The sequence below is a fragment of the Gigantopelta aegis genome, chromosome 10 (genome assembly GCF_016097555.1).
Source record: "Gigantopelta aegis isolate Gae_Host chromosome 10, Gae_host_genome, whole genome shotgun sequence".
Classification (NCBI taxonomy): domain Eukaryota; kingdom Metazoa; phylum Mollusca; class Gastropoda; order Neomphalida; family Peltospiridae; genus Gigantopelta; species Gigantopelta aegis.
Window position 1 is genome coordinate 19,528,400 of NC_054708.1, and position 12,723 is coordinate 19,541,122.

Below are 12,723 nucleotides of genomic sequence, written 5' to 3' on the forward strand. Positions count from 1 at the left end.
ATAATTGTTTCACCTATTATCACCTCATACCCACATCTTCAGTTAGAGCACGGTGCTGATTTCCAGTGCTCGCAAGTCTGAAAAGAAAAATCACGGTGAACCAAATATAGACAAAGATCAATAATTGTAAGCGTTGGTACTTCTCGCTAAGAGAGAGAAAAGAAACCGACTTTGTTTCTTTGCCGTGTTTGTGCTGACGTATGCAGCTCTGTAATCCAGGTCTCTGGGCGAAATAGAAGACCATGCTGGTGTCCATTCTGTGAGATCGTAATTTAATTTAACAGTAAGAATCTCTCTTTTTTTCTATGATGGACTACGTTATTTCTCTCTTTGTCCCCTTGTCAACTGTCTGCTGAGAGTGTGGGGCCAGAAATCTGATCTCGCCTTACTTGTTAATTTACCTGTGTTGGTCACATAGTGGAAAGGAAAGGAATGCTTGTTTATAATGACAGTTAAGCAGATTTTAAATTATGGCTATTTGGTTTGTAGTGAATGGTTATTTCGACACATGGTCTAGATAATGAGAGATGAAGTCTGCTGGTGGCACATATAGGTTACTTCTGCTGAAAAGTAACAAAGGATCTTTTATATGCATTTTCCCAATAGACAGGACAGTACATACTACAATCTTGGTTATTCAAGTCATGGGACATTGGTTTTATCAAATAGTGTATAATTACATTTTTATTATTTTTATTACAATTTAAAGCCAGCCCCATTCATCCAGCCATAGCAATGTGAGTTTGTTCATTTGTTGATGAATGACCCATTGGGCTATTTCTTGTTCCAGCCAGAGCTCCACAACTGGTATGACAAAGGCCGTGGTATGTACTATCCTGTCTGTGGGATGGTGCATGTAAAAGATCCCTTGCTGCTAATCAAAAAGAGTAGCCCATGAACTGGCAACAGTGGGTTTCCTCTCTCAATATCTGTGTCGTCCTTAACCATATGTCTGACACCATATAACCGTAAATAAAATGTGTTGTGTGTGTCGTTAAATAAAACATTTCCTTCCTTCCTTTGTTGATGAATGAGAAAATGATGTTATCAGGGGTAATTGTATCTGATGACGTCAGTTTATATTGGTATTTTGTATTATGGATAGAGGAAAAAGCAAGGGAAACTTGTGTGAATAGATTTGCCAATTGACACCATTTGCATACATTTTTGTATGTTTATACCCAGATGCATTTAAAAGAAATAACAAACTATCCTTAATTACAGTGAATATTTTTTTAAATATAGAGGTAACAACCATTTGAAGTGTTGTATGTAACAACTGATTTTAATTTAATAAAATATCTATATTTTGTCAAAGTAGTTATAGCTAAGTCTGTTTTATTTAGGCTGCTTCTATTAGGAATAATTTTGTACCATAATACTATCGGACAGTTGTTAAATACTTCACTCAATTGTGCACACTGTTTGTTTGGATTTAGTACTGTTAATTGATGTGTAAAATTAATAGTTGCTCCAGTTGCACCCTGACATATCCAGAGTTGATGCATGAAAACAGCTGTTAAAGTGTTGTCCATAGCCCGGTGGGTGTGGTTATCTTCACACTCATGCAGACATGAACAAACTTATCAGCATGGCTGCACCAATTAGATGGCTGTCAGTTGAAAGTTAATTACAATAATTTATTTTCAACTTGATTTGTTGGTGTGGGTTTTTATTTTACTTTTAGACTAATAATTATGCTGTTGAATTATGGAACATAAATTTGTGCATTCATGCAAACTATACAGTTGTTACTATATTTACCTTTTGTGGGTAAACATCTGGCAGGTAGATTGTAGGACAAAAAAATTTGAATTATACAGAGAAAAAAACTACATGTATATAGTAAAACCCATGTTTTGCATCCCCCTTATAACAGTGACATCCAATAGCCGATATGTATTTTTGTGCTGGGGTGTCGTTAAAGAAACATTCATTCCCCTTATAACAGGTGGCTGTTTAATACAGGTAATTTTATATGTACTATATACATGATCACTGGAATAGTAAGATGGCCATCGGACTTGATGGCATAGTAAAAGCTATTGGACATAAGGTTGGTAGGTACTGGGTTTACTTTCCAGTACCAGCTCCCACCTAGAGAGAGGGAGAGAGAGAGTGCCCTTTTAACATGCCCCTATATCGCTAAGGTTTTGGACATGTCCATCCCAGGGCCCAGCCTCTGGATAGCCAGTGATCTGGTCTGGGACAGATCCGGCCTAGAGCAAGTTTTTCTGGCTCAGTGGAGAGGTGGCCACTAATTCAACTTCTCTCTCACTAACCATTAACATGGCTGGATGTAGCCCAGTGGTAAAGCGCTTACTGGATGTATGGTCGGTCTGGGATTGATCCACGTCGGTGGGGCCACTGGACTATTTCTCATCACAGCCAGTGCATCACGACTGGTATATCAAAGGTATGTGCTATCATGTCTGTGGGATGGTGCATATAAAAGATCTCTTGCTACTAATAGAAAAATGTAGCAGGTTTCCTCTCTATGACTGTATCAAAATGTTTGACATCCAATAGCCGATGATTTATAAATTAGTGTGCTCTAGTGGTGTGATTAAGCAAAACAAACCATTAACATCTAACCATTAACCACTGTCCTGAACAGATGACCAATTTAGCTGAGGTGTGTGTGCACAGGGTAGCATTCTTGAACCTTATTGCTTATAAGCTCAAAATTTAATTTAAAATGAAATAAAATATAGTTGGCTGTTATCTAATATGTGGATGCTTAATAGAGATAGTCCTGCAAGCCATTTGAACCATATTGATGTATTTAAATATATTTAGCATGGGTGTGGAGGAAGGAAGTCCTGAAGGCAATGGTTTATTTAACAGTGCACTCAACACATTTTATTTACAGTTATATTGCATTGGACATACGATGAAGGACCACACAGATATTGAGGGAGGAAACCCACTGTTGCCACTTCATGGACTACTCTTTTTCTATTGGCAGCAAGGGATCTTTTATATGCACCATCCCACAGACAAGATATAACATACCACAGCCTATGATGGTACAGTCATGGTGCACTGGCTGGAGCGAGGGGTGTTGGAGGATGTCTGTATATGGAGGTGCCAGAAATATATTAATTCATCTTCCATTAGGGGTGAATGTATTATTTTCAGAATCGGAGGGATCATCCAAAACTGTGGCTCTGCCTCCCACCACCTCCCACTTCTGACACCCATGTTTAGTTTCATATCATCGATCTTTAACAACCAGAAATGTGGAAACTTGTTAACAGTCAAGGAATCAACAAGAAATCAACTGCCTACCGGGCTGGTGCCTGGCGTCTGATTGAAGAGCCTTGTAACTTTTTATTCCACTATATCAACAGCCTATCACACTATTAATCTGTTCCAGTTCTGCAAACAGTGTGTCTAATAAGGACCTGAGAATATTTAACATTAATTTCACTCTCTATCTGCATGTTCAGTCTGACAGTATCTATGTGATCAGTCACACATCTGCCAGTCAGCCATGTTAGTGGACACACCACATAAATTACTACCAATTGCCTGATCACTGTACAGTTTGGTTACAGAAGGCTTCATTATAATACCCTTGACCTGATCACTGTACAGTTTGGTGTACAGAAGGCTCCATTATAATACCTGTACGATGATCACTATACAGTTTGATATACAGAAGGTTCCATTATAATACCTGTACATTAATCACTGTACAGTTTGATGTACAGAAGGCTCTATTATCATGGGCGTCATTTGGTGGGGGACGGGGGACATGCCCCCCCCCCACACTTTTAGCATTGGGGGGGGACAGAATATCTGATGTCCCCCCACTTTACTCTAAATAATGTTCTCAGACAGCCACAATGACCTTCATTTTTCAAAATTGCCTAGGGCGCTCGCGATTAGTCGCACGAAATATTGTTAGAACCCAATTGTCCCCCCCCACTTTTTCCTTGCAAATTACGCCTATGTCCATTATAATACCTGTATGTTGATCACTGTACAGTTTGCTGTTCAGAAGGCTCCATTATAATACCTGTGACCTGATCACTGTACAGTTTGATGTACAGAAGGCTCCATTATAATACCTGTGACCTGATCACTGTACAGTTTGATGAACAGAAGGCTCCATTATAATACATGTGACCTGATCACTGTACAGTTTGATGAACAGAAGGCTCCATTATAATACATGTGACCTGATCACTGTACAGTTTGATGAACAGAAGGCTCCATTATAATACCTTGACCTGATCACTGTACAGTTTGATGTACAGAGGGCTCCATTATAATACCTGTATGTTGATCACTGTACAGTTTGCTGTACAGAAGGCTCCATTATAATACCTGTGACCTGATCACTGTACAGTTTGAAGAACAGAAGGCTCCATTATAATACATGTGACCTGATCACTGTACAGTTTGATGAACAGAAGGCTCCATTATAATACATGTGACCTGATCACTGTACAGTTTGATGAACAGAGGGCTCCATTATAATACCTTGACCTGATCACTGTACAGTTTGATGTACAGAGGGCTCCATTATAATACCTGTATGTTGATCACTGTACAGTTTGATGAACAGAAGGCTCCATTATAATACCTATATGTTGATCACTGTACAGTTTGATGTACAGAAGGCTCCATTATAATACCTGTACGTTGATCACTGTACATTTTTATGTACAGAAGGCTCCATTATAATACCTGTACATTGATCACTGTACAGTTTGATGTACAGAAGGGCTCCATTATAATACCTGTGACATGATCACTGTACAGTTTGATGTATAGAAGGGCTCCATTATAATACTTGTACATTGATCACTGTACAGTTTGATGTACAGAAGGCTCCATTATAATACCTGTACATTGATCACTGTACGGTTTGATGTACAGAAGGGCTCCATTATAATACCTGTGACATGATCACTGTACAGTTTGATGTATAGAAGGGCTCCATTATAATACTTGTACATTGATCACTGTACAGTTTGATGTACAGAAGAACTCCATTATAAAATACCTGTGACCTGATTACATATAGCTTATCTTAAATTCATAGCTTATCTAAAAAAATTGGCTGCTCAAAAACCCCCACACCAAAACACCACTAAATCTGTTTTTCTTTTTGTATAATTTCACAAAAACTATTTTACCTGTTTATCATTGTGAATAACTTCTCAATAAATATTGAATGTGTTTCTCATTTTGCATATGGACATATGCAAATTTAGTAAAAGTTTCAAAGAAAATCTTAAGATAACTATTAGCAATAGCACTCACTTCCAAGAGATGTGATGTGTTTATAATCCATCTCCTCCAGTTGAACAATATATTAGATTTTGTTTCAGTCTCAACCAAAATTGTGAAACTGGTATTTGAAAGGTGGTGATGACTGGTATATCAAAAGCAGTTGTATGTGGGAAAGTGCATTTAAAAAGACCCTTGCTGCTAATGGAAAAATGTAATGGGTTTTCTGTCAGAATGACCAAATGTTTGACATTCAGTGGCCGGTTATTAATGAATCAATATAATCTAGTGGTATTAAACAAAACAAACATTTTGTTTTTGAATAGCTGTGGTATTCTATCACTTCCTAGACCAAATGTCACCACTACCATATATTAGAAACCTAAAAATTATAGTTTAAAATGTGCCCTTTCCTTTTTTTTAGCCTTTTTCATGACACATTTTTGGGTCATTCATCACCAACCTGGGTGGGACATATCCCAGTCATAATGCACAGTCAATTGGCCCATTGGGATATTTCTCATTCTAGCCAGTGCTCTACAATGTCTGAAGGTGACTCAAATACATAAGTGTAAAACAGTATAATCATGTGCCATGACACAGTTACATTCGAGAACAAAATAATTGTGTATATTTTATTATTTAACTTTGTTGGTGGTTTTCAGGGTATTTAAGAAATAGAATAATACAACCATGATAATTGAAAACAATTTATCTTACAGCTTCTGGTTTCTAAACATATCAAACTCACTTTCGCTTACTAGATTTATTTAGATAAGATAAATTGTCTCCAATGGCTACTTGTGTATTATTCTCGATATATCCTGTACTGACTGTTCTCAAAACAGTCGTTATTTTTAAAATGATGCAGCTTATTATATCTTCCCGATACTCAAGTTTCTGATTCCTCACAGCTAGTATTGAGATCTTTGACAAGGATCCATTGTTTTGCCGGTGTTCCTAGCTGGATGGGTTTAAAAAACGTCATCTTGCCATGGATACTCTCTTTTCTGTCACCATGACAGCAATGTTCAAGTATCATTTCCTTGACAAGCTTTGTACAAGGGTTTTTTTTCAAACTCTCTTAAGAAAACAAAGGTTTGGATACTCACTGTCTGGTCAATGAGATAAACAGAAAAAAATCTTTTGTTCTAATGCATGTTTAATCTAATTTTTTGACATTGTTACCAGCGGCACCACAGCAGGGTTGCAATGAGTTTAACACATTGGAATTGATTGGCAAGCAGGTGATGGACATTGAGGATGTGTGGATAACACTATGTGATCAATAAATAATTTGTACATGATCCATATTTCCAAGATTAATAATATCACGGTGTTGTACTTGCTGAGCCTGCCATGTTGTCTTGTATGCAGTCAGGTGTTTAGCTGTGTGTATGCAAACAAATTCATTAGAGAGGCACAGTATAACTGGTATACCACAATATAAAATGTTTAATCAATACATATCACAATATTTTTCTAGCATACTGGTATATTGCGTTTATATATACTGATGTCCAAAAGAAATTATACCAATACTCAGAGAGACTACTGTAGAAAAACCAGAATAAGTTGCATGTTTAAAACCTACATATTCATGAGAGTGGTGTTTTGGTATGTTTAATCCATGGGCCAGATACCGAAACCCTCCCCCCCCCCCCACCCCCCAGTTGGAAATACAATTTTATTTCATAAAAGCAGAAAGATATTTAACCACCCTTTTATTTCCATTATTCAAATTATAAATACATTTTTCTTGGTATAGTTTCTTTTGGACGTCAGTATATAATGTACATGTCAGTCACAGACACACATTATATTTTCAAACAAAAAACTTCCAATTAAAAAAAATAACAACAATAGCATCACTTGTTCAGAATGAGTCTTGATTGACTGGTGTATCATTTTATTAAGTTATGCAAAATGCATATGGAATTAGAATACTTTATACAGGTTAATTCTAATACTTGAGAATTGGTCTTCACAGTGCATGTATATTGTAGTACGTATCACAATTCAGGTTCGTGTATTGCAATACATCGCAATACGAACATTTTTGGCAATAACCATCACTAAAATTCATGGTGATTTTACAAAAGTACTGAATGTTTTCATCACCGCATGTTTTTTTAGGAATTTGTTTTTCTTCAAAATAAAAGAAATTAACCCAAAGATGACTAATTTCAAGAATGTTTTAGTTTGGAGTACAGTAAAACCCCTTTAAATCGGACACCCAGTGGACCAAGTAAAACGTCTGGTTTTAAGGGTATCCAGTTTAGAGTGGTTATGTTCTATACTAATATTTAAAAAAGGACCATGAAAACTGCTCACTTTTGAGGGAATTCTGGTTTATAGAGGGTCTGGTTTAGAGAGGTTTCCCTGTATATGTTTCAGGATCGTTTAAAAACAGACAAATTGCTTTACACCATTGATCTTAGTTTTCCTCAGTATCACTTCCATTACCCATCCTACGTGTAACAGTGATATGGGGATATAATGTCAAGGCGTGGGTTTGACTGTAAGTGTTATATGTACCATTAATGTTTTCAAATACAGCTTAAGGTTAAGTGTGGATCAAGTGGGAGAGTGACAATACAATCATTGTACGTTGCTGATTAAAGGTAGGGGTGGAACGTAGCCCAGTGGTAAAATGCTTGCAGTTTGGGATACATCTCATTCCAGCCAATGCACCACGACTGGTATATCAAAGGCTGTGGTATGTGCTATCCTGTCTAGAATGGTGCATATAAAAGATCCGTAATGGAAAAATGTAGCAGATTTTCTCACTAAGCCAATATTTCAAAATTGCCAAATGTTTGACATCCAATAGCTGATGATTCATAAATCAATGTGCTCTTGTGGTGTCGTTAAACAAAACAAAATGTTTTGATGATTGAGGAAAGGAAAGGAATTGAATGTTTGTTTAATGATACCACAGTTCATTTTAGACTGCAGTTCTTCTTCTTTTCACTAATTCTTTGACCACACCTCTAGGCAGCAATGGCAGTGAATGATACTGTCCTCTCCAGTTTTATTCTTTTTTTTCTTGTATACTTATTTTTATGCTTGTATCTAATTAAGCTTCAAGCTGTTTGGGCTGTCTGTCTGGGTTAGTGGTTATAGTGAGACAGAAGTCAATGTAGTAGCCTTACACCTACCCACAGAGTTGTCAAACACATTCTGGGTTGGTGGTTATAGTGAGACAGAAGTCAATGTAGTAGCCTTACACCTACCCACAGAGTTGTCAAACACATTCTGGGTGGGAGCGGGTACGATGATGCAAACCCAGTACCTGTCAGCCTTAAGGTCGATGGCTTAACCACTACACCACCAAGATCAGTCTCTGGTCCCCTGCAGCCTCTTTTCCAAGTGTTGTTGTTGTTCATGTTGTGCTGTAGAGTTTGACAGTCTTGGATGACATATTCCAATGTTATTTATATACTGACGTCCAAAAGAAACTTTACATACATAAAATTTTAATAATTTGATAAATATTATTGCTAATTCAAAATAACTAATTTAGCAACCATCTTACAAACTCTTTGAATGTATCACGAAGTGCATTGTGACATTTAGATGTTGAACTTCATGATACGTCCATATCCCACCGTACCGTTTGTTGGTTTTCTATAATACAATTTCAAGCTTTGTAAAGGTTCTTTTGGACATCAATATATTATGACACTTAGTTTTGAGTGTGAAAGGAAACCAGCTGCCACAGTACCATGCACACAGTCTATTACTATCAAATAATAGCAAAGACAGGACAATACTTACCACAACTTTTGAGGTATTAGTCATGAGGCACTGGTTGGGACAGGAAAAACACTAAGGGTCCACCAAAGGAGACAAATCTTAAGGATCATCATGGGAGACTACCCTACCACCAAACCTTATTTTTATATTCAAGTACTGTGTGTGTCCATGGCATTCTACATGGCTAACTTAGCTGTCTGACCATGATATGAATTAAGTATGAAAGAGGAAACTTGCTGGTAGCACCACATAAGTTATTTCAGTGTCAGTGAATGTCCATAGGAACTAGTCAGGTTTTCAAAATGGCATAGCTCTACTTGGGTTTTCTTCCATTCATTTTTTAACTTGGTCATCTCTGAAATCTAAGTACTTTCAAAGGATATGCACACTGTTACAGTCTTCTTCTGTAACTTGATTTTTATGCTTATAGCCACTTTAGTTCAAGCATGCTGTTCTATTTCAAGCATGATGTTTAGGTAATTCAAACATTGTGTCCTGGGTAGTTCAAGCATGGTGTCCTGGGTAGTTCAAGCATGGTGTCCTGGGTAGTTCAAGCATGGTGTCCTAGTTCAAGCATGGTGTCCTAGTTTAAGCATGATGTTCTAGGTAGTTTAAGCATTGTGTCCTGATTCAAGCTTGGTGTCCTCATTCAAGCTTCCTGTTCTGGTTCAAGCTTGGTGTCCTAGGTAGTCCAAGCATTGTATCCTGGGTAGTTCAAGCATTGTGACCTAGGTAGTTCAAATATGGTGTCCTGGTTCAAGTATTGTTTCCTGGGTAGTTCAAGCTTGGTGTCCTCGTTGAAGCATTGTGTCCTGAGTATTTCAAGCAGTGTGTCTTGGTTCAAGCTTCATGTCCTAGGTAGTTCAAGCTTGGTGTCCTGATTCAAGCTTGGTGTCCTAGGTAGTTCAAGCTTGGTGTCCTAGGTAGTTCAAGCTTAGTGTCCTGATTCAAGCTTGGTGTCCTAGGTAGTTCAAGCTTCATGTCCTAGGTAGTTCAAGCTTGGTGTCCTGATTCAAGCTTGGTGTCCTAGGTAGTTCAAGCTTGGTGTTCTGATTCAGGCTTGGTGTCCTAGGTAGTTCAAGCTTGGTGTCCTAGGCAGTTCAAGCATTGTGTCCTGTTTCAAGCTTGGTGTCCTCATTCAAGCTTCCTGTTCTGGTTCAATGAGCCATTAAAATTCATTTTAGGTAGGATCCAGTACTGTGATGCAATTCCAATAGCTACCAGTCTTACCGTTGATGACTTAACCACTTAACCAGTGATGCTGGTAGGATGCATACGTTTCTTATACCTTGCCCACAATAACCACAGAGCTAGATCATTTCCATTTAGCTTGGAACACAGAAATGTCTGTTTGGGTTTTGTTCATATTTAATGAGGGGAAACTGGCATCTCACCGGTAGCTGATTGTGCACTTGGTTACTCAAAGAAATCTTAATGGATCTCCAGTTGACTTCCAATAATGACTCTTAACTTGTTTGTGTAAAGGTTGGTGATCACATTAAAGTGTGCCTGCATAATGGATGAAGTATAGTATTTCACAGTGAACTTTTTTTGCTATTGTTTGCTCCACTAACTATATATCGAAACTGGGCCACTTGTTTTTGAAGCTATCTTGAAGGTATGTTCTGTAAGCGGGTATATAGGAATAGAACTAAATTATTTTGTTTTGTTTAACGACACCATTAGAGCACATTGATTAATTAATCATCGGCTATTGGGTGTCTAATATAGCAAGCGATCTTTTATATGTACTTTCCCACAGACAGGAAAGTACATACTACAACCTTTTACCAGTTGTGGTGGAATAGAACTAAGATACTGAATTATGGTTAAGAATATTAAAACTACATAAACTGAGTCTTTACATGTTATTAATTTTCTTGTTTTGTTTTAAAATTGGAATATAAAGATTGTGTTTTTGATATGAATTTCTATCTACCATAGTTCACCAGAATATCTATCAAAGATTAACAGACACACATGTAATGGATAAGGAATCGACTTTTTTCTAAGGTGTTGTCAGTTACAATGTTGTCAGTTTGCTAACTTTTGCATTTGTTTGTAAGCTGGGGAATATATTTTTATTAGTTCCCTACCGGATCAAATGGAGGATACTACAGGTTTCGTCTCTATCCTTCTGTCTGTTTGTCTGTCCCAGATATAATTTTTTAAACTTTGTTTTCACAGTTCTTCAAGATATTGAGCTGAACTTTTGTATATAACCATATCATGTACAGTTATTCAGATGAAGTTTGACTTTCATGATTATTTACCCATTTTTGACAAAGTTATGGCCCTTGAAATATATACTTATTGCTGGCTTACTGGAATGTATATTATTACAGAACATTGCAATGCTTATCATTTTATCATCCCCCCCTAAAAAACACAGGTAGATTTGTTTCTCTAGTTCATTCCTGATGTTACGCATAATGTATTACATAACCACCAGCTTGTCAGAGGGCGTATTCACTGGAATGGAACAAAATGGCTGCGTCCATTATATATAATAACCGTCACATTTTACCATTTTATTAATTAAATATAATAATATACTTGTTGATATTAAGAGCGAGAGAGAGAGAAAAAGAGATTTACATGCACATTCAGAGCAAGCTGTTGTAGCACACGCCTATCCTGGTCACAGGGACCGGCCTTGGCCGGTTCCCTCTGTCCAGGACAGGAAAGAGTTGGGGGAGGGTTAGAGAAGGGATGCCTGCACTGACAAGTGCAAGGGAGCACCAGCAGTCCAATGTTGGTGACAGGTGGGGTGTAATTGGTGCTATGGAATTTTGAAAGGCACATAGGATTATGTGAAAGAGGAAGAGGTGCGCGTTTACATGAAGAATATTTGGCGCAATTTTGATGGTCGTTCTAATTGAAATAGTGAGGAGAGCCAATAGGTTTTGCTTTTAGTATTCCGAAAGTGGCTCTTTATTATGACAATCTTGGTGCTGTAGGGTGTCTCCCTAGGTTGCCCATAGGTTGATATTAAGCAATAATGTGCATTATATATCGTTGAATATGCATACCAGTCAAAAAGTCTGCTTAAGCATTCCTTTAAGGGTTCAGTGGGTAGAGGTGTAAGGTCACTACACCCTCTTCTCTCATGATGAATTCACTATGTATAGTTGTTGTTTTTCAATTTGCAATATTAGATTTTCTTCAACGGTATCACTCAACAAGTTATTGTAAAGAAATGGATTATTTGAAATTTAGATGATTCACTAGATCTCACAGCAGAAGTAATTTCTAACGGCACTCTTGAGAATTCTCTACAGGAAGTACTCTGTAAGAAAATGGCCTCCACCATAGTTTTTTAAAGCTATAGAAATACCCAGAGGAAATATAAAACAATAACGCAAGAAGAGAGCTGGATCAAGATGGATGCCTATAGACATTAATAATGCTTCAGTGAACTGCGAAAATTTGAATCGTCTCATCACACAGCGCAATCAAACCTGGGCAGAAACTCTTACGAAGCAACAAATTGAAGCTTATGTCAATCTGATTTCATCCTCAAGCTAAATTCTCCTGCTTCCCAGCTGCACAGAAGGAAAAAAAAAGTGTTATCGATGCAAAAACAGACTGAGATAGTTTGTAGGTTTAGGCTTCTTTCCTTTGCAGTCTTCTTGAGGTTGTTTTTTTACAATAAGGTATTATCTTGTTTCAGTGTAGATGGATGAACTTAGCACAATTTTAGTCATTGCACAAATGGTT